The 27468-nt window shown below is 38.1% G+C and overlaps 1 protein-coding gene and 1 long non-coding RNA gene across 4 annotated transcripts in view; one reads left to right on the forward strand and one right to left on the reverse strand.

Annotated features, from left to right (window-relative positions):
• LOC139773725 (uncharacterized) overlaps positions 1-27468 on the reverse strand; it is a 224215-nt gene that overhangs the window by 168537 nt on the left and 28210 nt on the right. The window contains exon 2 of the long non-coding RNA XR_011718410.1: positions 8386-8467. This is a non-coding gene — a long non-coding RNA (uncharacterized lncRNA). The remainder of the gene's footprint in view (positions 1-8385; positions 8468-27468) is intronic.
• The window catches only part of Hr4 (Hormone receptor 4), a 68371-nt gene continuing 46270 nt past the window's right edge, over positions 5368-27468 (forward strand). For 2 of the 3 annotated variants that reach the window (XM_071708404.1, XM_071708407.1), the window contains exon 1: positions 5368-9050. The gene's annotated coding sequence lies outside the window, so the exon portion shown is untranslated. The remainder of the gene's footprint in view (positions 9051-27468) is intronic. The other variant, XM_071708405.1, reaches the window with a different exon arrangement.

Genomic DNA, 27468 nt, shown 5'->3' on the forward strand with positions numbered 1-27468 from the left:
TTTCAATCTTTACCAAAAAAGAACTTATTAAATAATTGTTTCAAAACTGTTTTAAACTCATATTTGTAATGAATAAAAATTATATATTAAAATCTTTGAGCATTATTTTCAAAAAAATGTAATCTAATAACAATAATAGTTCTAAATTATTGTAAAAAACTTTCAGTATATTTCTATATATCTATATTGTCAACAAGTTTTTAAATATGCAGATTTAAAGTGATCCGGAAAAAAAATGAACTCTTGGATTGTTTGAAGACACGCTCGTCCAGATTACCGTTGCACGACGAGGGATCAGTCGGTCGATCGCGGACCCGAGTCCGTCGCTTTAACAACCGTTGGACGTCCGTGTGCGGGGTACCGCAAGCCCCACTGACTTACAGAACTACTTTCCCTTCTTTCTCGCTGTGGTGCCTGCCTCCGCCACCGCCGCTGCGAGTGGAGAGGCCCGTTATCCAAGCGGCTCGTCGAGAGTGAAACGCCCGTATATACCGGAGTTCTGTCTTCCCACGAAACGAGTGTCGCACGGTCTGATCGGACGAGCCTTTCAGTCTGATCGGGCGAACTTTCTTCCACTTCCGCCATCATCAATATTCTTACGGTGATATAATCGCGCGGCGGTAGTTCATACATACACTCGGGATTTATTACGTTGACGGCATCGTTAAAACATTCAGAATCCGTTCTACATTAATTTAAATTAAATTCAAATTAAATTAAATCAAATTAAATTCGTTTATTTATTTTATTAAAATTGAATTTAGTTTAAATTATAGCATTTTTTGACATCTTTTTATTAAATATTGATTTTTTATGTTTTAAGGTTAATATATTCATGTATCCATAAATTCGTTTAGATTCTAATTTGGTCTTTACTTCTTATATAATCAAGAACAAATTATCTACTCTTCCTGGTATATCCTAGTATGTTGCTCTATGACGTTTATGATATATTCATACCACGATCAGATTTCGTAGCCAACGGTTAAAAGAAGAAAGTTGAATAATCCCGAGCGTAAGCCCATCGCGAGACAACGTCTGCGATTATGTACCATCGCGGCTGTTTAACGAGGGCGAAAAAGAAGTTCGTTAAGGATTTTAAGAGCGCATAATTCGTGCTTTCTCCCGCTTAATAGAAGTACTACCACTAATAGCGGAACTGAGCGACTGACACACTTCCTATATGACGAAAAGAGAAGAGCGACTTGCTCGTGATCTTCTCGGAACCAAACGACGACGACGACGATAGGTGTGCTAGTGATACTTCATAACAACGAAAGTATCTAATACCGGAAATAGACTGTTTCTCAGGGCGACGAACAATAGTCGACCTAAATATGCGCCGGAACGACGAAGAGACCGACCGAACGACCCGAGCTCTATTACAAACGGTTGCGCGCTGAAAGGTCATCAACTGGGCAGGATCGCGACCAGGAACACTCCTCGCTCATTTGGCCGCGCAACATTCCGCTGTAATTGTGATTAAAATCATGATGAGCACGAGAATCGATACGTTTTTCGCGATGAGTTATTTTTGCGTGCATATAATAAGATAATATTTGACGGAGTAATAAAACAAATTTCAGATAAAAACTCCTGCAAATGTAATAAATAAAAGAATAAAAATATAAGTGTAATTAATAAATATGATATAACTTATTGTTAGCGATTAATGTAACATTAAATGTGATAATAATATAAAATCAATAATAAAATATAAAGAAAAATATTAAATATGATTTAATATTTATTATAACTGTCAAAATAAATTATTTTTTTAATTGATATATATATATTTTTAAGAATATATAGATAAAATTGTCTCTCAAACGTATTACTAAATAATTCATCAGTTATTTGATTAAAAAACCAATCATAATGATACTTCTACAAAAAAATAATCAAAATACACGCAGTCGCGCGATATGCAAAAAAAGATGTGAATAATTAATTTTCGCCTATATTCCATCTATATCCCTATAGCAATCGCCTCGGCAAACTTATCTACGAGCGAGCATAATTACGGTGATTATAGAGCGAGAAAGATAGAGAAAAAAGTGCCGGATATTTTTTGAGGTCAGGGCAACGTCGCGTAGAATCCTTGTGACTCTATTACGTTGCTCCAAGGAGTTATCCTTATAGCGGCCGGCCTTCGTCAGATCTTTCGTGGCAGGACCTACCGACAGGACTGTCCTCCGCGGAAGACGCGAAGGCAAGGACTCGACTTCATTCTACAGGAGGACTGCAGATACGCCGCTCGCGCGAGTCCTTGAGAAAAAAGAATGCCCGATCGTAAATCTCGTCCCAACCGATGACGAATCTTACCGGCTGCGTGGACTATTTCTTTTTTCTCTACGACGGCATATCAAGAGACACAGTAGCGTCTCGTGTCAAGTGTACGCACAGCGAAACACAGACCGTGTTGGTATCTTATGTGCGAGACGACGAATTGTTATGCGTAACCAAGTTCGTAAAATTAAGCATTCGATCAGTCATCGCCTTTCTTTGGTCATTAACGAGGACTGATGATTTATCGTCAGTTGACCTTCGTGAGATATTTCTAACTTGCCACATCTTCGTTAAATATTATAACACTTAAGCAGTTGAACGCGAATTTATCTTAGTATTCATGACGCTATTTATTTCGCTATAGTATCAACGCCGTTATGAAATTTCATTACAAGATCGAGATGTATTAGCAAAGTTAATCTTGTTCCTACTTCTATAAAATATTATTTAAGTAGCGTACTGATTATCATTTACTATGCAACCACATGAAACTCTATAATACATTTAAGAAAATTATGCTTAAATCTATAAACATGCAAAAGTTATATAGTAGCTTTAATATTATCTCTTCAAAATACCTCTATTTTGGAACTAAGAGAATAATTACAGATACCATTTAACTGAAATAGTTCAAGAACTAACCAAATATAATTAACCGAATGTAATCGTGACAAATATACTACACGCTATCTTCTGATAATTTGATTTTTATAATTACATTTACAAAGGTTTCTCGAATTGCATTATTTAAATATCAAATTATTAATTAACGAGATTTGATATTAATTATTAATTAGGGAGAGATCTTCACAATCCAAATTTTATTTAATTTATTGTGAAGTTTATTTAAACATAAGATGCTTCAATGTATCATTTCAGAACCGAATTTTGATATAGTAACGCAAAATTTAGACGTTTAAATCACTTTCTTCGGCTCTCTCTCTCTCTCTCTCTCTCTCTCTCTCTCTCTCTCTCAAATAAATTTCAATCAAAAAAATCTATTTTTAAAATAGATCTTACATTTATGACACACGCATTTCAATTATAAATGTATTTTATATTTAATGCTCTCACTATGTACGTTATACTATTTAAAAAAACAATGCTTTTGTTCTTAGGAAAATATTCGCAAAATCAGATGTTACCATTACTACAACGATATATCTAGCTCTATGCACCGCGCTTTGTATGCTATTCTGTGTCGGCTCGTGCTATTCTAGAACACGACGTCGTCCTATAAAGACGGTAGCAAACGGATCACTGCACTCCAGAAGTAAAGCCTCGATAAACTGTTTTCGAGTAGACAAATATAATTTTATAATAGCATTCTTGCGCAACGGATTTATCGGAAAGATTAAGATCAAGAGACGCTGTGTGGAGACACGTGCCGCGAGAAAACCGTACGAAGATCACGCGTGGCTACGCGGGCGAAGCATGGTTCGAACGGTGAAAGTTTTTCGGTTATCGAACATTGTGGCCTAGACCGTAAAAGAATAATAAGAACGCGTGCAGAACAGTTGTCAGGGTACGTTCTACGTTACTCGCGAACATGTGGCTTTCTCTTTCGATTTCGAACACAACGGCTAACTTCTTTCTTTAGACGAATCCTTTATGCCCGCCGAGAGGGGAGAACAAAAGACGAATTGGCAAAGATCGGAAATTTCTAGGCGCAAATCCTGAGAACGCAAGAGAGCATTTCTACTCCCCCCATAAATGCCCCAAACGTATATTCTATTAATACCTAAATAACAAATTGCGTAAATAAATGAAATAACATTAATTCTAATAATAATCATAAAATAAAAATTTATTTGGTTTTATAATTATTAAAACATAATTATTATAAACTTATTGCAAAATGGATGAGTTTCAGACACGTCGTACGGCAGAATAATTTTTTATGTACAAAATTAAAATATTATCAATTACAAGTTTCCTAAGCAACCTGTACGAAAGATGCAAAAATGCGATATTAAAAGTTTTATTGATGATAGATGGAATATGGACATGCATACAGAATTGCATTTCACGCACGGAATTGCTGTTGCCATGAAAATATCAAATAAAGTTTTAGTATCATGAATTGCTGACGCATTGAAATACGTTAAATAAAATGATGTCCTCAATACTATAGTAAGAACGTCGGCTACATATTTTTAAATCACTTATGAATCAATGTCATGTTGTTATTTTAAATATATTTGAAAACAAATTGCCAAGATTCATTGAGAAGGGTTGGCGTAAATTCAAGTGCATACATATATGTAAAAGTTATTATTAAAATATTATTAGATAAACGAAAATTTACCAGTTTACATAACATCCTCCTCGCGATTGACTAATATGAGAGAAGGTGTCTAAAGTATTTTACCGAAATATCTCGCAGTTATCGAGCGGCTCGATAATCGAACGAGCGCCAGTCAGCTGACCGCGAAAATGGAGCATCATCCGCGTTACTGCGAAGAGGGAAGGTCGCGACGTTGAAACATAGTATTTTATGAGATGGAGCTCAAATTGCAGATATCGACAGGTCTCTTTAGAAATTACTGCAATATACATCAATCAAACTACACAAATATTGATTCGAAAAACCTTTGGATTCTCAAAGCGCCTATATGAATAACTCTTTAATAACTTATTATTAATTTAATCTTTGGAAGATTCAATATTGCATACAATATCTCATTAACATATTATATAGGATATCCCATATTTTATTATCACACATTCGATCATATTATTATTTATTATCTGCATTTTCGGCGAATAAAACGCTTATGTTCAATTAGACCTATGAATATGAAATTTATGTCGCGACGCTCTTTTCCGTCTCACACTCGTGAATAGCGTGATAGAGAGCCCCACGATCCGAACAGCTCGGCTCGGATGTGGATGGCGGTGTGGCTTGTTGCAGCGGCAGCGTGGCGCGGCGTCAGAAGTTCCCCTACTGGAGAACGTAGAGCGCAGCGCGGTTGCTGCCGTTTTACGAGGAGGGTTCTCTCTTCCACTTCCACGGCTCCTCTACCGCGCGGCGCGCCGCGGGTTCTCGCTCGTCGTCGGTGAGCGCGAGCGAGGCAGCGCCGGTGCCCGTGGCCGCTGTCCCAGTCGTCGCCCTACTTTGTCGAAGCCAACTCGAAGCTCGACACATACTCGGCGGTTTTACACCTCCTCTCGGCACGACGGCGGTGACAAACGTTTCATGCTCGCGCGCGTACACGCGCGGCGGACACACACGCGACGCACACGCGTACAGGCGACGCGTCTCCGCGGCGACGCACGCACGCGGCCCGACGGCGGCGAGGACGAAGAAGACACGCGCGATCGTCGGATCGTACCGGAGATACCGGAGAGGCGCGTATCTCGACCCCGCGAGACGGGTCCAGGTGGTGAACCCAGTGGTGGTGCGGACAACGTGACGACACTCGGTATCGATCGCGCGAAATTTCGATCCGCGACACCCTCGTCCCTTCCCGCGGGCTACGGCACGCGCTCGATCCCGCCGTGTGAATTCCCCCACGTGTACGTGCATCGAGAGGAAAGAGGAGAAAGAAAAAGAGGGAGAGAGAGAGAGAGAGAGGAAGAGAGGAACCGGAAGCGGCTGGTCCTGTGGAAGGCGGCAAGCAAACGGCCCACCCGTCCGCATGTGTATGTGCCCGCGTACGTACGTGTGTGTGTGCGTGCGCGTGTGACCTACGACAACCTGCCGCCCGGTTTCGGCGCGCCACCCGAGTGTGACGTTCGCACACCGACCCGGCCGAATCCCCCGCGCTCCACTTTTTCCACGGAGGTCACGGAGTGCCGCGCGTCAATTCGGAAGGTCGGCCAAGTAGGAGGTAGTGCACGAGGTGGAGCGAGAAGAACCGCTGCTGGTGAAGAGGAGACGTCGGTAGCGCGAGAAATCGAAGCTCCGCTCGGACATTTCTAGAATTATCGGCTGCGGACATTGCCCCCCCCCCTCCTCCCCCGAACACGCGATCATCGTCCCGCGGTGTTCTAACGAGGCCGTTCATTAAATTCGGAGAAGATTCCGCGCGGAAACGCGACGCAAAACTCGCTGGTTCATGTGCGAGCGTCGATTGTCTGATCCATGAATCGAAAATTGCCGATGCGCCTTCCTCGCGTCCAGATTTTGGATCTTCATTTAAGATAGATTGAGCGAGCCGATCGATCGGGTCGCCGAGTCGCAGCAGGAAAATACTCGCGTCGGTCGCGTCGATTCGCTCGCGCCGCTCAGGAGAGAAAGTACGCGAACTCTCGAACCGGAAGTGCCATCGAGCGAGAATATTCAACGCCGCGATTCTGCCTGTCTCTTTCTTTCTCCGTCCCTCACATCTCCACCGCGTGATCTTTCTCTCTTTCTCTTTCGCTATACCATTTACGTAAACCTCGCCGTTCGAGGAACGCTACGCCATATGCATTTAGATTATCGCGGACTAACTACCGCGGGTGCTCGCAGACCTGCTAATCCCTCTTCGCATCGTTAAATCGGCGGCGGATGATGACGTCCAGATGCGCGCTAGCAACGTGACCAGTTACGCCGACCCACCGCCACTCCGATCTCGAAACGGAAACACTGCCAATTAATAGCGAGCCGACCTAAGCGTGCACCGATCGAAAGCTCTTGCCTTGCCTCGCCGCCGTGATTTTCTTCTCCCCCGCGAACAAGCTCGACGACCACGGCCAAAGTCACACGCGGGTCCTTTCCGGGTCGGGCATGCGCGGCGGGTCGCGTGTCCCCGAAACAGCGCACGAGTCCGACGAAAGAAGAGACCGGAAGCGACCTCGGTGACGAACGCGGACGCTCTACTCGCGACACAAAACACTGCCGCTTCCGAATTTATTCGAGACACTGCCATTTTTGGAGGGAAGAACAAACAGAATTGACCTATCAATCGCGGCCAATTTACACTCATGAGAAAGGAAGAGGCACAAATTATTTCGGCATCGAGATTATCTTTAATTATACGACTGTTGTGAAACCGAGCCACGATAAGCAACGATTTTCATTATTTCCCTGGTGTTCAAGAAAATCATTTTGGAAGCCATCCATGAGCAAGAGCGAGCAGTCGCGGTTTGATATCGACGTGACTTCCTGCTAAACGAGTCGCGTATAAAGTAAAAGAGAAAAAAGGGTGAGAGAGAAATTATATTACCTAATCATCATTCAATTGCGACTGCCATTTTGGTCCCCGCAGATACAAGCGCGCGCGTACGAACGTATACAGCGAAAGACGATCCACGCACGACACGCGTGAACTAAACGCAATCGCAAGAAATTTCATGAGAAGGGAAGAAAAAAGGAAATCAATTGGCGAGATTCGTTGGTCTTCGACGATCGATACGTTACTTCATTGTTCTTAAATCATCGGGAAGATTGATGTTACGTTATATTTGAATGCAGACTTCTTCGGAGAATACTTGAAGCTCGATGCGAACGAATTATGAGAGATTCATGAACGACAAATGAGAGAGCATTAGTTGCCCTTAAACGAGTAACGACGATCGCAGAATCGCATCGAATGATCACGCAGTATTATTGATCCACGAAGGAGACGTGATAGTCGAAGATAACATTAATGTAATGAATTAAGCGTTATCCCGCATGAACGGGCTCGATATCAATTTGATAGGGGAGCGATCGAGTGCATGCCCGGCGAATCGGTTCTGCATTCCGCATTGATCGATCGGAGACGTGCTCGCGCCAAGTATTCCAAGATTATGACGATCCTCGTCTCTATCGTAGAACTCTCGTATAGATCGAATTTCGATGATCGCTGATCGAAATCGAAAGCAAAAATAAATCAAGCGAGTGTACACGGAGATTATCGGAGTAAAAGTCAGATTGACGCCGTGGAGAAAAGTCATCGACGAATCATCGACGTCGAAGCTTTCCACGGAATCACGATCGGTGGGTGATAACTTTTGCGAGTTGCGCAGGCACCCTCCCCGCGGAGAAACGAAGAAAAACGCGACCGAAGTGGGCCGGTAACGAAACCGTTATCATTTCGTGACGTGAAGAAACCGGAAAGCCAAGAGCAAGCGATATAATAGACGAGCTATCGCTATTATTATTAGGACAAAAGATAACCTACTTACCGATATACCCGATATATGCCTCGAGCGCGTGCCCAGTGCTCGTCCCACTGCCTTTCCGTCTAGATGAGATCGTCCAAACCGTCTGGAAAGAAATAAATTATTTGTAGATTATTTACAGATCTCGATAAAGCCTATACGTCCAGCGCAATTATTGTCCAATATCTAGCTTCTAATATTACTTCTCGTTCGCTTTAAATAATATTTCGCAACAGCTACCCTTAACGAGTAATTAACGACGACTCGCTTCGGTAAGCACGAGAAGTCGTGTTCCTAGTGACTCGTAAAACCGACGGCGGCGGCGGCGGCTGCGGCGACGGAGGAGGCTGCGAGGGTGGCGCATGGTGCCGGAAGTGTCGGACAAATGAGGAACAAGTGCGCGTGTAAGTGTTTGAGAAAACGGACCAGGCGGCGGAGACGCGTTTCCGACTGAAGCTGTCGGAAAAGGCGAAAATCTGTGCATGTTAGTGTGCGCGCGTGGTACCAGAGTGGTAAAGTGAATCACCGGCTCTCTCCGATACCGGCGTTACCAGCCTGGGTCGTTCGGCATTGATATTGCGGTGACCACGTGCTTATCTCGACGATCCCCCTCGTCGGTGCCGAATTTCGAGGAGACTCGCGCTCGCAGCTACCTTTTCATATCTCGGATGTCTTAAGCGGAAAAAGATGTAAGTTGTAAGACTTTTAAGACGCGCGCAATCCCGCTTCGCACCTAAGTGTTGCAGAAAGTTGATAGTTGATAGGCGTATCCCCCGCGTGTCGAAAATAGTAGACGTTGAACATAAGATAAGGCTGATAAGGTTCGACATTATGACAAGCTACGGGGGATTATCAGTGAGCTGGCATTATGATGTACGTATAAATACAACCAATATTTACGGATTTATATGAGCCATCATTAAAGAGCCAATTAAACAAGGTAATGAGTAATATTTGCAAAATAGCTTTGCTTCTGTAACGTGACAAATGTTACAAAGTTAATTGGAATTCGTGCGGCGTTTAACGTGTTAATGATATTGCAGCTATCATTACGTAAATGATCAGCATATTATTTTATTTTGTAATTTATAATAAAGTATAATATATTATATATGTATACACACACACACACACACACAACAAATATAATATATTATATATGTATACAAAATATTTCATTTTGCGTTATATCGAATATCACGCTATAAAGTTAGCAGAATGGCGATTCATTTTTCCGTTTCCGGAATAAAACTCATAAAGACTACGAGAATTGTAGATACATTACACTGAGGTATGAAGTGTAAAGTGACAAATACACGCAAGATGTCCTAGAAACTTAATTCCAATGACAAATTTTTTCGCAACTATAGAGAACAGAAAAAACTCAGCGTACTAATGAGTTATAATCTTGTCTTCCTGCAAGCCAGGTTTTAGGACATTATCATCTATATTTATGCGTTACTTTAACAGTGCTTTAAGTTTTTTAATTAAAGGATATAAATAAGACATGAGCTTTAGTTTTCGCTATTCTGGTCCATTTACGGGTCAAACACACATGGACTTTATTCTTATTCTTCTTGTTATTCTTAAATTAGATTGTATCTTGCTTCTATTTTTTCTCTTTTTATTGCACTATTACTCACGTCTTAAAAACGTCTTTATATGAATGCATATGATATAAATGTCAACGGTATATTGAGCTCGGGTTCATAAGTTTGCTATGCCCAACTGATTGCGCAGATCAGTCATTCCTGTGGGAAACAGTATTAACAGTGAGCGAGATACACATCGAACCTACTGCGTAAACAAGTCGCGTGTCATTGATGAGTGAGCGCATGCGAAAAAATGAGTGTTAATTAAATGCAAATCGCGGGATGGTGTACACGCTCAACGCTGAAAGGTCTAGGTCGCCATCGGTTGGGATTTCTTCCGGCAGACGGAAATTTGTGTGAATTAGTTTGACAAGCTGAGGCGAAGGACAAGGTCCAAATCCGCTCGAATGCGCCTCGCCTCGCCTCGCTTTCTGATCAGGAAGAGAGAAACTCGTGTGTAAGCGCAATACTGCGATGCAAACATTGAAGATACGCGATCGTAGATAGATTGAGAGAGACAAAGAAGAGAGGAAGGAGAGAGGAGAGAGAGAGAGAGAGAGAGAGAGAGAGAGAGATTGTTTTTTTAACGAATTCTGCTAACCTTGGCGAGGCCATTAAGAGGCATGAGAACATCTACAATAAAGACAGCCATGTATACGTAATGTCGTAGGTTTCTCGTGGCAATCCTACATCGATTTTATATTGTCAATTTATTGCGGTCATGTCGTCTGATCCTGAAATATCAGGATTTTTTGAAAAATTTAATGAAATCCCTATTTAATTGTAAGATTGCAGAATACAAATCGTTGTATTCTGCAAGACAAAAATTTTACATGTTAAATACTAAACGTATTTAAAGATTGCCTTTAAAGCATTTTTGAGCGTAAATATTGAAGACACACCGTGATACTTAACTGTAAAATACTTACACGTCTCGTATCTCGATACGTTCGTTTAAATGCGATTCGCAACGTTGTACTTGCACTTCTCGATACTTATTAAATGCGAAATAAAGTCAGAAATGTTCGCTTCGAGCGAACAGCCTTGAAGCGAGTAGTTTTCAAAGCATAAATCAATTTATGTATCATATATGTGTGCTTTTTGTCGATATGTTTTACCATTAGATTTTTAATGATAACTTACTAAGTTATCATTATTATTCATTCTTTATTATATAACGAATATTTTCTGCTAATTGCGTATGTTCGCTACTAAATATAAACCGTTACACAATGCAAGGTACAAGGTTTTTTAAATTATATCGTCAGTCATGAATAAAACATTAAAAATAGAGATAATCATACACTGAAAAAAAAAAAGTTAGATTTGAGAAAATATTTTTTCACATAGTACCAATGGCCTTATTTACTTAATATAATCACATATTTATTTAGAATTAGATATATTTACTTAATAAATATATAATTCTAAATAAATATGTGATTATATTAAGTAAATAAGGCCATTAGTACTATGTGAAAAAATATTTTCTCAAATGTAACTATTTTTTTTTCAGTGTACATGTCAGTAGCTCTAAACAAAGCCAATACATCAAAGATTTACTTCATATTCATATATTCATTTATTAAATTAAAGAACTCAATGAAATCAAGTCTCATGTGACACAAATTCATGTAACACTAATTAATTTTTATTTCTCGAATTTTTCGTCCGATAGACCCGATATAGTTTCTGCCTAACAAAAATAATAATGTATATGCTGTGGAACTCGAAATGAAATAACTTTTTATAATGTAGATATAACGCGTTTCCAAGTGTAATACGCAGATTGAGAAATTTGATGATTATAATAGATACATTGTTGCAATATAATACGTTTGTACGGCGTTAATTAGAATGTTGAAACCATCCGTTTTAATACCGTCGCGTTAAATTAGACGAATTGAGAGCGGTGCGATAAGAACAGCACGCCATATGAAGCCGAGTATTATGCAAACTTGAAGTTTATTCTGGCGGATGAGCGTGCAATATGTCCATGGTGGTTCTAATCTAGGCTGACTTTGCTCGCGGTTTGTAATTTCTCGGTGACCATGATACGCGCGTATCACACGTGAATCGCATGGACACATCGGAGACAGGCCAACATCCAACACTGATGCAAAACGTATTTGTCGTAAAATACTGCAGCCCTAATATGAAAGATGCATTGCGTGAAATTGCAGTACATTCGAGGATACGAAAAATCAAAATAAAAGTTTAAAATCAACTAAATCTAACAAAAGTATATTTATCATCATGAATAAAGTTAAATATAATATATATATATTTTTTTTTAATGATCAACCTTGATTGAAAAAGGAAAGTCGAATACTGCAAGAAATAAAAGAATACCTTCTTGAGAATTCTTTATTTTCTTTCATAAATCGCATCGAAAATAATTTCTATAATGATATAATTTAGTAGCAAATCTCTTTCAAATCTAATTTCCATTAAAAATTGCATTATTTTATTCTAAATTGATAAAAAAGAATATTTTTCGGATGAGCAATATGCGAGGCACATATAACGTCACATTTGGGACGTTCGTTGAACCGCTTATTCATCGCAGGATTGCTGTTTACGGTCGAACTTATGTTCACAATGGTATCGATGAAACATCGGATCAAGTCAAGTTGTATTTGGCGCGTAGCTCGTGGCGCTTACAGCCGAATGTTGAGTTGTAGATCTATATATCCCTAATTAGGGTACACAAATAACGCAATCTCTAGCTGTCGCGGTATGTTTAACACCACCGTAAAGCACACCAAAATGTATCATCCTCGGATTTCATTGACACTGTATGAATTCCACGTCGAAGTAATTCGATGTCTTATAAGCATATTTTTAGTAAAGAAGATGCATAATGTGCTGTACATTCAGCATATATAGAAATACTAACAATGAGTTTAATTAATTACGTATTTCAATAAATAATAATATATTATGGTCATATTAAAACCTATTATTTGAAATCAAATAACTTTCGATGAAACTATAATTTTATTTTCACGAAGATTTCAAACATATCATATAAAAAATAAATCATCCTGATATATTATATGCATTATTTCTGCCACAAATATAGAAAAAGATTCATTCAGCGAGTGATATTGGAGTTATTGATAAATTGCACAAATTAATGATACTTATATTTTAGACCACGCAGAACATTTTAAGCACAGAACACTTTTTTTATTATATGTAAATTATGGAATTATACATATGTAAACTATAATATAAGAATGGTATAACACATTCTTCTTAATATCTCTCTTCCGACTTTACTGCTGCTACTCGTAAACTTCTAAGAATTAATACATTTTCAAACTCCGAGAGTCAAAAAATTATTCGCTCCTGTGAACTGCAGCCGCAAAAAACGACTACTGCCACATGCAACTGAAAAGTGAATTAGCCACCGCGAAACCAGTTTACAAAGGACAGTCACGATTTAAAAATCGCGGAAAGACGGTCAGTTATTCTGACGGATGTGTGGATGTGTATGTGTCTGTGTGAGAGCGCAGGTCGACGTTCTCAACCTAGTCCAACCTCCTCTCGTCGTCCACGTTAGGCACTCGCCCTCTCCCGATGACGGAGGTTGGTATAGGTCGGGTGCAAACGTTACTGTGCGGCACGAATGCATGGCGCTCTATGTGCGTAGAGCGCGCACCATCGCCAGCTACTCATATAACACGCGATATCGCACACGAGGGCAATTATTAACCATGGCCAATTCCCGTCGAGGACTTCGATGTGGATCGTTGTCGGCGCCGCCACGAGAGTGGCTCGTAATGCGCTTGGAAAATCTATCGTGGCCGTTTAATTGACGATCGTTGAGACGCAATTGTTATAATCGATTTTACAATCGACATTCTCCACAGGACCCAGCAAAATAATAAGTTACTTAAGATAGGATGGACACATGGAAATAATATATAACTTAGATTGATGAGGTTCTAACTTTTTGTGGTAACCAAATGACATGTATTTAAAAACTCTAATTCATTTACATACTGCGTATAAAAGAAAAATACTATAAACAAATATAAAATAATAAATTGTATTATTTTGGTTAAACTTATTAGATTTGATGTGATCGGTTATCAATTTGTTACTCTAATCTCGCATATATTCGCTTATATCATAAAAAGATATATTAAAATCGTACGACTAGTCTACTTTTTTTCTGCTTTTTTCAGACATTTTGAGATTCTCTGGCACAGAAGACCCGTTGCTACTTCGGGAAACTGAAATTTTAGTTACGAACTGTCTGACCTTTGACCTACTTAATAAGATAAAATCTAAAATTTCGATTGACTGAGTTAGCTAAGTGTGCTTTGCAGATCGTAATCTAGTAAAGAGGAAATTTCTAATAAAAGGAATGATATGTTGTAAGATTACGATCACGTTTCTAGAACAGCGTACTTTGCAATCGCAATACGTAATTTGCAAGAAAATGTCAAAATAAAAAAAAACGATTTAATCACATCCATAGTATATATGGAGGGCTAAAAGCCATAGTGTAAGTCAAATTTTTTAAAATATTGACTCGTGTCCATAAATGCAATTTATTATATTGTATAGATTGCATCTAATATGCACACGAGTCAATATTTAAAAAAATTTTACTTACACCACTATGGCTTTTACCCCTCCATATATATCATTATTATATGTATACGATTATATTACTAATTGTTGATAGATCGTCTTCTGTAAATTTAATTAAAATTCCTCCGATTATGTTTTGCAAGCAGTTGCAGTTTGATTTCATTCATAATAGAATAGACATAGAGAAGCGACCGACTAACCATCGACAAAATAAACAGTTTATCGCTTTTATAAACTATCCCGAGCCGCAAAAACTTGTCACCCGTGCAAGAAACGGCGCGGCGTTGGCTGATGACCATTTTCGAAGCGCGGCGATTTGACCCCGAAAACACAATGTCGCTGCCATTTCCACTTGGTCTTAGCCAGTAATAATCGCGTTGCCGATTATAACCGGCTAGATCCCGACCTATGGAGGCCACGTGCGTAGAAAACAGATAACGACTCAGCGGATTCTTCTTCTCGTCGCGCCACGACCTATGCCAATCTGAAACTAAATATACACTAGCCAGTAATCGCGAATGCAGCAAGCACGCACAAGCACATACCAATACGCGCCCAGGCTTTTATGATTTCTTAGACCTTATCTGACGTTTAATTTTGACAGCTTTTTCTAAACTGAATATTATATTTGTGTGTATATTTCATGTGAGGCCAGCTTAATATCAAATCAGTCTGTTCGACATAAAGTCAATTTTCTATTCATTGTCAGACGATCTATTCTTCAGAGTATCTAATTCGAGGCGTCGGCGTCGGCACTTAATATATTCGCTTATATCATTCTTAATTTTGCAACAGACTGAAGATTATCATTGAGTAACTTAATAAGTTACTTTGGTACTCAATGGTAGACAATCTATTATTAGTCTAGTATTACAAATGTCTATTACAAATATCAGTAAGTAATTTAAAACAAATCTCGATGTCGATCTATTCAAGAATTCTCGTAATTAATAACATTTTCGATTCATGTATTGTATCTATATTCGTATCACAAATGGTTTGAATGCCATAAAAACAAATTTTCATGATTCAAACAACAAATTCTCAATTATTTGAACGAAAAATGTAAAAATGTTTAACTCAATATCATTACAGAAACAAACCGAAATAATAAATTAATTTTCAAAAATGCATCACAAAACAGAGAAATAGCTTTATTTACCAGAAGTGTCACTCATCGGCATTATTTAATCCTGAAGCCTTCCGTTTCAGAACGAGATATAGACGAACGTGAAGCTGACTATATCGGCGCTGTCTTGGAAAAATATCACGATATAAGTAACAGTGTTTGCCATTGATACATTGAGTATACACTGATACGTCAAGAATACGTTGCGATATCGGGAAAATGGCACAGATGACTCTAAGCAGAAAACTGACGTAAAGGACAGTTTTGCTAAAAAGCTGCAAAATGCGAAATAAACTCTTACTAAATCGTTTTTCGAAAATTGACGTCAATCAATTGATCAATTTTCGATACATATGTTTAAGAATATATTTCGAGCAATAAGTTTTAGTAAAAAAAGACTGAAATTTATCGTTTTTCTTAAAAGTAACGTAAAAAACAATTTAATTTTATTTATGTGTTTTTTACCAAATTATCTGCCATCTGAATAAAAAAAAACAAATGTTTAAGACAACAATACACTGTTAAATTAAAGAATGAAATTTAAACCAATACCTTGAGTTAAATAACATTTTGTTACTTTTAACTACCATGTGAGTCGAAATTTATTATTTTAATACAAAACAGTATTATTCTAATTTAATTGATTTAGTTAAATTAACAACATATTTTGAATAGGAGCAGTGGCGATCTATAGGAATGGTTAAAAACGACTCAAATGAAATATAATTGAGACTACAAAAACAGTGTAGATAAAATATTTTTTTATTTCCGTATTTTCGTGTATTTATGAAGAGGCAATAAATCAGCTATTTTAAGAAAAAAGAATTTCGTGTCTCATTTAAATTTCCTATATTCCGGTTGCTAATTAGAAACGTAACGACGAAATTGACGATGATCAAAACATCTTTTGACCAATTTCTTTACAACATGACATTCTTCTTTTTGAACTAGCAGGATTGTGATCGGCAAGATCACGAATTATGAGAAATCCCATCTCGAGAATCACCAATGACATCATTTGACCCTGACACGTGCAGCGACGAGTACCGGTATTCGACTACACGTCATTAAAAGGAAAGAGAGAGAGAGAGAGAGAGAGAGAGAGAGAGAGAGAGAGAGAGAGAGAGAGAGAGAGAGAGAGAGAGAGAGAGAGAGAGAGAGAAACAGAGAAAGAGAAACACAATCTCGGAAGGTGCATGACACTGCTGGTTCATGAGTCGCTGCGTCGGCGTATCGAAAAGATTTAATGACTCACGAGAAGTGCATCACACGATAATCGCATTATCGGCGAAAATGCGCCTCCACGACCAACTAAAGAGTGACTCTCGAGCATATTTCAGTAGCGACCATCCGATTCGCTATCGGATTGTGAGAATTTGTCGTTCATACGGCATCTGAGAAGCGAAATCACTACCCAATATGGTTAGCCTTCTTCACGATCTCTTTCTTAAACGAGGCTTAAAAAAAAGACAACCAGGAGCTTACAAATTATCATTGGAAAAAGTCGATGAAAAAGTCGTTAAAATTTAGGCGATTCAAATCTTCAATTTTATCTGAATTTCTACCCTATTCTATTAAAATATTTTCTACTTGAAATAAAGCGAAGAATTGATTTTATCATTTTCTTGTGTTATTAGAGCTTATTTATAAAAATTGCTAAATACTCCATTATTTGTAATATAAAAAACATTCGTGCAATCGGCCATGTCTATATAAAAGAAGCAATTTCAATAATCTATATGTTTAATCGGCGCGGCAGCGCCTCTTAATATTATTTTATGTGGCCATATAAGGATCGAATAAGATACAATACTAATCCTGTATTAAAAGAGACCTCTGCAATGTATGTTTCTTGCATGTTACATAAAATTATTATTAGCGATAAGACTGCAAAGAAAGGATCGATTTTATCGAGCGCACGTTGTAACCAACGAAATCGTAAGACCGTTCCTACCATAAAGATGATTGTTTATCGCGGATAATGTGTATGGCAAACGCTCGACGTGACTCGCAATGTCGACACTCCGTTGAGGCCGACTCTCATGGACACCTTATGGCCTTACAGCCTCAAAGAGTTCTCGCGAGAAATCATCATCGTAGTGATATCAGCAGCTTTAATCGAGAAAAATCGTGAAGATCACGGTCTAAAGGGTTGATAAACGATAAAGAAATCTAAAATGCTTAAAAAATACAAAAATACAAAAAATATTATCGGTTTTACACTTACGAAGTTTTACTAATATTTATTTATTTATTTTTATTTTTATTTTTTACTCAAAGGACATTTCAAGTTTCGTTTGAGAATAAGAGAATTAATGGCAAGTTTAAAAGACTTTTATTCACACGTCACGCTTAAACGTAGCAATTTACAGGTGCAATCTGCATTTATATTTATAGAATTTATAGGATAAACACGTCCATTACATGAATTGTGCGTGCTAATCATGCGGCAAGATACACACAAATAATTCAATGATTAATATCATTGGTGCACGCTAGAAGACTTGTTGCGTTAACTTTTATGCGAAAACGATACACTCGACGATACACAACTCTGATGTAAGAAGAAAATTCCTTTTCTTTAATATATAGAATACTACTTAATGAAATACTAACATTTAACACAATATTTCATAATAAAATATTAATTTATCTTAGTAGACAATACACTATTAAATTCGTAGTGTCAAATTATACTCAATTTCAGTGATTTTTAACCATTTCTATAGGCCACCACTGCTCCTATACTCAATATTTCGTTAATTTAATTAAAACAATGTTAATTTAACTAAGTCAATAGAGTTAAAATAATACTGTTTTGTGTTCAAATAATAAATTTCGGCATACGTGGTAGTTAAAAATAACAAAATGTTATTTAAAACTCCAGGTATTGGTTTAAATTTCATCCTTTAATATTTATCAGTGTAAATTTTATGAGATTATTATACTATCTGTATTCATATTTAGCATAGGCAATCTCTTGAGCGTTGAGACTAGGTAACAAATTTTTCTGCGTGATTGATATATTACGACCGCGAATAATATTTGCTTCTTCAAACGAGGTGACGCAAAAATAGCGCGCCATTGAGAAAACAATATGCGGAAAACGCTCGTAGATTCGTTCGCGAAAATATTGCAGGCCTCCGCGCACCTTTGACGGCTGTTTCTGACCGTTTTGTTGACACACTGTTCTCTGCCAGCTTCTAGCAGTCGTGCCGCCGAATGTCAACGTGCAGAACGAAGGAACGAGGAAACGTGAACGAGGGACCGATATATTGGTCGCGTTCTCCTGGAAACCGCAGATTCTGCATGGGGAAACCTTGTGCGCGCCTATTCGCAATAAAGTTACGCAAACAATCAACGCCATTATAATTTATATTCGAACTGTAATATACCTCTGAATTTTATTAGTATTCAGAATTATTTGCGAAAATCGCGCGTTCTTCTTAAAAGCATTCTTAAACAATTTGACGATTGTTTGGGAAAGTGCAAATATTGGACGAGTGCACACATGTTGCATAACAATTAATCTTGCACAACAAGTTTTACAGTAATTTAAAATAAAATCAGAAAAAATGTTATGCGAGAATATTATGCACGGATTATATATTATGTAGGAATGGTATATTATATTAACCACGACATTTATGCCTGATGCCTGCTTGACGAAGATGAATTAGACGCAAAATTTTATCACATGTTACATATCTAAAAAATTATAATGATAATTTGAATCTGAAATTTTTAACGCGTCTTTCTCCCTCGGAGTAAGATTTTCGTTTGTACACCGTTTATTCAACTAACGCGTCAATCATAACATATCTTAACGAGCAACGCTAACAAGCAATCCTATCGACAATCGTGCGGCCGCCCGACACGTAACCGCGTAAGTTCTTATCGTGGATCGCGATCAAGAACATTCTCGGAGAGCGCGCAGGAGATAATGACCGGTGATTTTTCAGGGATCTCGCGGCACCGTTTATTTATCGACCACGGTCGACACCGATCTCGAGAAACGCCTTTCAATTCCTTGCGCGGGATCTGCGAACGCCGCCGCGCCGTTCGCAGAGGCACTCAAGTTCAGAGCTACACTGACGCAACTCCGCCGACCAAGGTATCGATGGTCGAGGAAATTGTGAAGGTTAAAGGCCAAAAGACTGCGGGATTCGATGCATGGCGATCGAACTTCATCTTCATGGTTTGCGCGCGCTAAGCAATACAATACATAATACAGGAGTACAGGATTCCCTACCATTTTGTAGTTAAATTATCTTTAACGTTGGAATACATTTTCTAATTGTAAATGACTGAGCGGGTTCTTGCGAGTTAAGCTTCAAGGATGCGGACGGATAAAAGGAAATCATTCTTTTCTCATTTTATCGTGAGCTTTAATAGAATTCCGAAAGCTTTAATATCAATATTTAATCTTACAAAGGAAATGAAGAAAATTTTACCGCTTTCCTTATATATCGAGATATTTACAAGAAAAGATCTACTCCATACGAACTGATCGAAAAATCCACGCGGGTGAAGCCGCGGAACACTGTAAGCGAGCGCGCGCGCACGCATGCACACGTACATAAGTACACACGTTGGCGGTGCATGCCTGCCGGTGTGATTGACATTAGTAAGTATGCCATGGCCGACCGCTCACGGTGTGTGCTGGTACGAACGACTGCAGCACTGCCCACACCGCCACGTACATATGCACCGGCTGCTCGGCGATTCTACCGTACGTTCAGTCCTTCTAGGATACGCTTAGGAAAGTTCTCGGAAAATCACGTCCGCGAGTTTCCGCTTGTCAACGGAAAATCAATTTCTCGACGTATTGTCGATGACCAATGTAACAACTGTCTCGCCGGATCTCAAAATCTCTGCCTGTGCGAAATTCCCATGCATTTCAATGCTCAAATCGAGATTGTCATAATTTTAATGACGTAAAATTTTGACTACAATAATGATCTATGCATTTATTTTTGACAGTGGAAAAGCAATTGTCGAGATACAATTTTCTGTACTAATCGGATATTTTGAAGAAATTTATCCTAATGGAAATTCTTTGGAAGAATTAAATAATAGACAGCTAGATAATAGATGAAATTTTTAATTTCTAGCGCGACGAACAAATAGATTTTGTCATATACATAATAAAAATACGTAAGAACAGATAAAGAAACGAAATTATGATATCGTATACATTCAGAAAATGCTCTAGCAAAATCTTAATATATCGATCCGAGCCTACTCTGATATGGAAACTATTTATAAATTTTATAACAGGATGCTATTTTTTTGGAACACTATAACAATAGCAGCTAAAATAACTATTCAAAAGATTCTACACATCTGCGTTAAAGTTTCGTAATGCCATGTTGGAAACAGGTTTCGGCGAAAGTCCTTGAAAAATTATCTTCTCGAATAATTATTAACTTTTTTTATCTTTATGCAACTATGTGACATAGAAATAGCGCATACGTAATATCGAAATGATTAAGTGTGATTTATATTTTGAAAATATAATCGTATTAATTGCATATTCATTAATTGTATATCTCATTAACTGCATATTCTAGATTATTAAATCTACAAAAATAACTTTAATAAAATATTTTAATATATTTTTTCTTAATAATCGTAATAATGAAAAAATACAGCTAATAAATATTTGACGTCAAAATGAAATAAACCGGTTTAAAATTTCGTAAAAAATTGACAAACTACTTGTATTTATAAAAAATTCTATATATTCTAGTTTTTTGAATATTAATTCTTTCGAAATGAGAAAATACGCGATTGGTGTTCAGCTTGGTAGATACTTGATTGGTTCGCGTGTGCAAAAATCCCACCTCCGAGAATTTCACAGGTCCATCTCACGGTACCGGAGCCGGTATATTCACATGAATTGCATGGTAATAAAGATCCGCGCGTGTGTGACGTAATGTAACCCTGTTCCTCGAAGGACACGGTTTTCACCGAGTTCGATCTTCCTGTAAGATGGTGTCGTTTCGCCGAAAACCGGTATCTGCACAGTGCAGCGCGAGGAAGAGCAACCGAAACGAAGTGAAAAAAGAGAGAATATTTATTATATTCTAGAATAAAATCTCTCTAATTAAAAGCACAGTGACCACGATGTATAACATAGCAGCATTACAATAATAATTATAATATAATTATAATATGAACAGAATTATATATATAAAATATGTCAATTATTAAAAGGATTATAACTCTTTAAAAACAGAAATAACAAAAAATATATTTTTTTTAATACTTCAAAAATGTTGAAAGTGTATTGATGTGTGTGTGCGTGTAAATAATAGAGCGTAAAAAACGCGTTTTGATTTTCACAATTAAATATTTTTAATTTTATATATATATTAATGTAAACTTTATAAAAATTTATTTTGAAACTTGCTCGCTAATTTCATTAATCGCCTAATGGACTATCAATTTTACAATTTTACATTAACCCACACTGTTAAATTTATAGGGTTAAATTGAACTCAATTTTGAGTAATTTTTAACTATTCCATAGGTCGCTACTGCGCTCCTACTCAATATGTACACGGAGAGAATTTTCTCTTAAAATTTACCCTGAAATCATGATAGTTGTGGGACAACATGTACCACCAAGAATTTTATGTGAGCTATTCTGATTAATATCCACCATAATAAGAAATATTAATATCTATTTCATTAAAATATAAATAAAATATATTTGATTAATTTTACTAAAATATATCTAGGAAATTTCAATAATTTTTCAAAATTTACCAATCTGCATGGTAATTTTTATCACGTTGTTTGTAAAATGTCTTTTGTATATTTTAAAAATTCCTTGGTTGCCAAGTTGTCCCAAGTTTGTAGTGAATTTAAGGGTAAAATATAACAAAAAATTCTCTCCGTGTAGTTAATTTAACTAAAACAATGTTAATTTGACTAAACCAATGGAGTTAAAATAATCCTATTTTGTTTCAAATTAATAAATTTTGACGCACATGGTAGTTAAAAATAACAAAATAAATGTAACTCATGGTATTGGTTTAAATTTCATCCTCTAACCTTTAACAGTGCAGTAAATAATGTTGATATGAGACCGATGAAAAAATCGAGCTATAAAGACGATTTGTTAACGATGACAGGATAACGTAGTCCTGTTCTTTCACTTTTACTTTCAAAAAAGTATTCGTCCGTCCGTCCATCTAGGTCGCCATCGTTGCCTCCTGCCTTCCGCGCTCACCGAGGGCAAGCCCGAAACTTTCATCAGTGACTTTCGTTACTTTCTTATCGGTTAAAAGTGAAACACCCGGCGCGGCGGTCCGGCTGCACGTGTCTCTCTTTCACTCGGAGCCACGATGGACCATCTTCCGCGAGGACGGGGACGCTGCATGGTCGATTATCGCGTAAGAGTCGCGCCATCGAGAGTGAAATCGCAATAAGAAAAAATTGATTCGAAAGTACTCGTCGCGAGCGTTGTTTCCATATTCGGAACTTAGCTCTCTATGCTCAAGATTCAAGCCGTGCGATCATTTGTACGATATACGAAATATTGTTATCCAAATAGTACTTGAATGATAATAATATTATATTACTCAAATAACTGTTTATAGAGTAAATTCAAATACACACGAGGTTATCGATTCTAAATATGTCGATATTGAAAGTATTGAGATTCTACGACTATAATGGGTTTTACGGAAATTTTAATTATATCCAAATTTCTGAATATATTTGGACAAGGAATCTACTTTACGAGGCAAACGTCTCTATACCTCCTGAAATCGCGGCGAAACAAAAGGGATGTAAAAATGTAAGAATTAATTGTACCTATATTGATCGATGATTTCGCATAGAGTCGCGATCGTAAAATTACCGGTTCCTCAGCATAACTTTATCTTCACGGAAGTTTTATCGCGTCCTGCCTGTATCTCCTTGACCTTCGTTCTTTTTAGGTGTTTTCAATAACGTACGAATTTGTCGTCGGACTACGTTATTCTCATTCGTCAACTGACGTAAAAGACGATAATCGTGGAGAACCGCATTTGTTATTTTCTCATAATTCTAGTTGAGATCATCAGTTTTAAAAATAAAACTTAAGCTACTTTATCCGTTCTTCAAGATCCGCATTTCCAATAATATATATTTTTTCTTACACGTATTAGATGTATTACATACACTATAATACAGTAAAAAATTTTATTGTACACGATTAAATAATTTCGATATTTTTTATTAGTCTCTAGGTATTTCAAATATTTCTTTTTAAAGAATTCTAGAATCTGACGTGCGATAATAAAACCTAATTTTTTAAACGTAACTTTATCATTTTAAATCTTCATATTTTTTAATATTTACCGATTTACATCGCGTTCTCTTAAATGTCCAAAGCGTGGACATCGACATGATTCATCGATGTCGGTCCCGAAAGAAGAGAAAGTCTCACGAATGGAGTCGATATTCTTATCCCGTTAGCGCCGCCGTCATTCACATAGAGATAATGTCGATCGTAAAACGATCGTAAGTCGATCTAATCGCATCGATCCTCCCACCAAATTTTCATTTCTCTCGTTGTTCTAATAAAAACTCGTAAAAAACTTGAATGACCCTCCCGAAGGACCGCTGGTCGGATCGTTCCTCGCATCACGAGAAGCGATCGAGAGAGTGAAAGTTCCTGGCATATATACACGTACGTGCGCACGCACGCACGTACGCACGCCGCGTGTCAGTTTTTTGGCATTGGGCGTTGGGATTGGAGGGCCTCGGTTGGTATCGAGGTCACCGGTACCACCACTACCGAACCACGGCGGCGGATCCACAACTTTGGCGGATCGCATGGCCCGCACGCTCTCGCGATCGGCTGCCCCAAAAAGTTTGGGCCGTGCGACGCGTTCACATCGCGCTTCTCCGCGCGCCGTCCTCTTCCGGACCTGCGGGACCCGTCTCTATACCTCTCGGTGCCGCGGCCGCGGTCGCGGTCGCGGAAGTCTCGCGCGTGATTCTCCGTGTCCGGAATCGTCAATCATTCTCTCGAAGTGATTGTCTTCGTCGGTTCAACAACCTAGTAGTGATACGATATCTTTCTCCGTCGATTCTAACTTTGGACCGATAACTCCGTCCAGACAGTGCCGAGATGTGCAAAAAACCAAAGGGCATGCGCGGAATATCGCAATTTGTTTTACGAACACTCGTGTGAGTCCTTGAACAAAAAATTTCAAGTACCGCATGGATCCGTAGATTGGTGCGTGACTGTGATCGGAGTTGGCACGAGGCATCGGCTACCCAGAGAGTTTCTATAGTTTGCTTGACTTTGCTCTGAATCACCACTGCACGACAATATCATGTGCGCGAAGATGAGTGTTCTCCAAGGTCGGCACTCTTCCGTGTGCGCGAAGATAAGTGTCCTCCAAGGTAGGACCATTCTCGCTCTTACACTCGTGATTCTAACTAAAGCACTGCTTGCGAGGCTCTGATCGAGTCCGGCAAAGTAAAAATGATAGAGCGAAAAATAGAAATTACATGAAATATTTTATGTGCAGCGCACGCACATCAAATTAAGCGAATGTAAATTTGTTAAAGCGTACCTTTAAAAGATGTTTTACCGCGTTGTTTTTAGATATTGCATTCGATAAAGTTCACACAATCGTATAATGTATTTCCATGGAAATGATAAAGCGTGCGACATTTCCAGTATATATAGCTACAAATATGGTATCAAATTATATTTACATCAGTGAAACGAAACTTTTTTCTCTACCATGAAATTTGAATCAGTGACCAACATAACAAAATCCCGACAAATATGAATACTTGGCATTCGTTGAAACGTGATCTCTTACCGCGAATTATATTTACACATTCAGATATTTATTATATTACATACGATAATATACGATTAAATACATGAGATTTAATAATCATAATATTATTAGCGAAAAGACAATACTACATGGGAAAAATGAATAAAAAATATATAGAATATATTTTTGTTACATGTGGTTATATACTATATAGTTTAGTTTCCAAGAAAAGTGATTTAAATAAGTAATAAAGGTTAACTTTTAAAGTTTATCAAAACATTTGATAAAATGCAATTCTGTGGTATTAATTCCCTATTTATATATACATCATAGTTATACAATAAATTTATGTATGATGCATTTATAAAGAACAATTGCCTGTGATTTCTACTCTTGGATTTATACAATACATTTGCTCTTCGCTCAAAAGGGCGAGTTTCATGTAAATGATCGCGGTGCCATTCGCATCAGCAATCCCAAGTTGTCCATTCCGCGCGCGGAACTGTTTAAGTAGAAATCAGCGACTGGTAACGAGACAAGTTCTGCCGGACTGGGATTGATTTTCGAGGTGCAACGAGGTGTCAGTTCGTCGGCGTCCCCGTCGGTCGGGTCAATAACACCGCGACACGATTTCACAATTGCACGCTTCGCTAATTACAAATCACAATTGCGTCCGCGCTGGCGGCGGCGGCGTGTCGACGCGGAATGCGCGAAAAAGCGATCTATGCGCGGCCGCTGCTTCCGCGTTCGCTTCCGTTCGACGACAAGAGACCTGAGAGCGAAACTGATACCTCTTCGCCGACGGCCCATTGATGAAACATCGCGAAGCTAATTACGTCGGCTCAAAATCTCATTTATCTCATCTCTTGAGCGACGAAACTCTATGCCGAATCGAAAATGTCCTCCCGCGCGCACCGCGGAAACATTCACTTCGTGATTATTCCCCAATGGAGGATAGAATGCGACTGATCTCGGCACTGATTTTCGCGTAATATAAGAATGTCCAATAAATATTAATTCCCGCGTCCATTCGACCGCGATGTTCGATATATACGATTTTATCTCATCGGGGCGATATCCGCGGAGCGCGCACGACACATTCGGAATCGAAGGAAACAAGGAAAATCAATCCGAAATTCTGCTTCAAAGCATACCCATTTTCGCCGCGTTTTCTCCGACAGATTACACGCGATCGCTATCGCCGATACGTTGCGCAATCGATTTCGCCGAGGTTGGTGGGAACGTCGCGCGAACTTTTGCTCTAGATTGCAACAGAGTGAATGACGGATTTAAATTGCGAGAGATTGTTAAATGTTATCCATGAGAAAAGAAAATCGCGAAAAGAAAGAAAAATAAAAATAAGAAATTTAATTTTTCGAATCATTACAAATTCCTTTTTTTCACTATATATATATATATATATATATATATATATATATATATGTGTGTGTCTTTCGCCAAAATGCAAGGAGACACAAGAATGGCACAAGAAGAATTATTTCTTGTTATGAGTTAAATTTCCCTCTTTTTTATGTTAATACTACAAAGTAAATACTACAAATATATAAATTTATTTCCTTTAGATGTTTCATCGTTATATCTACATATATATATTACATTAAAAATTAATTACGAAATACGACTCATCTATTCTCTCTTGAAGCTTATTTCTCTAATCTTATTGGAACGCGATATATCTATATGTATAAAGGAAGTATTATATTCATAACTATAATACACTGATAATTTCCAATTTCCGATAATCCTTTTTCGTTCCATCGAAACTGTTCTAGTAAATCTTGCAAGCTATCCGACCATAAGAAACTGCACATTTGGGACTATATTTTGCGTTTTATCGTATCATAACACGTGAATTCACGGACTTGGCGTATAGCAAAAAGCCGCGATTTTTCACGAACGAGGTTGTTTGCGACCGTCGTGACCGCTGTCGTAACTATATCACCGCGTTGACAGATGCGCC

Source organism: Temnothorax nylanderi, unplaced genomic scaffold (genome assembly GCF_030848795.1).
Source record: "Temnothorax nylanderi isolate EJ_2023f unplaced genomic scaffold, tnyl_v1.0 TNYL_tig0067_pilon, whole genome shotgun sequence".
NCBI classification, from domain to species: Eukaryota; Metazoa; Arthropoda; class Insecta; order Hymenoptera; family Formicidae; genus Temnothorax; species Temnothorax nylanderi.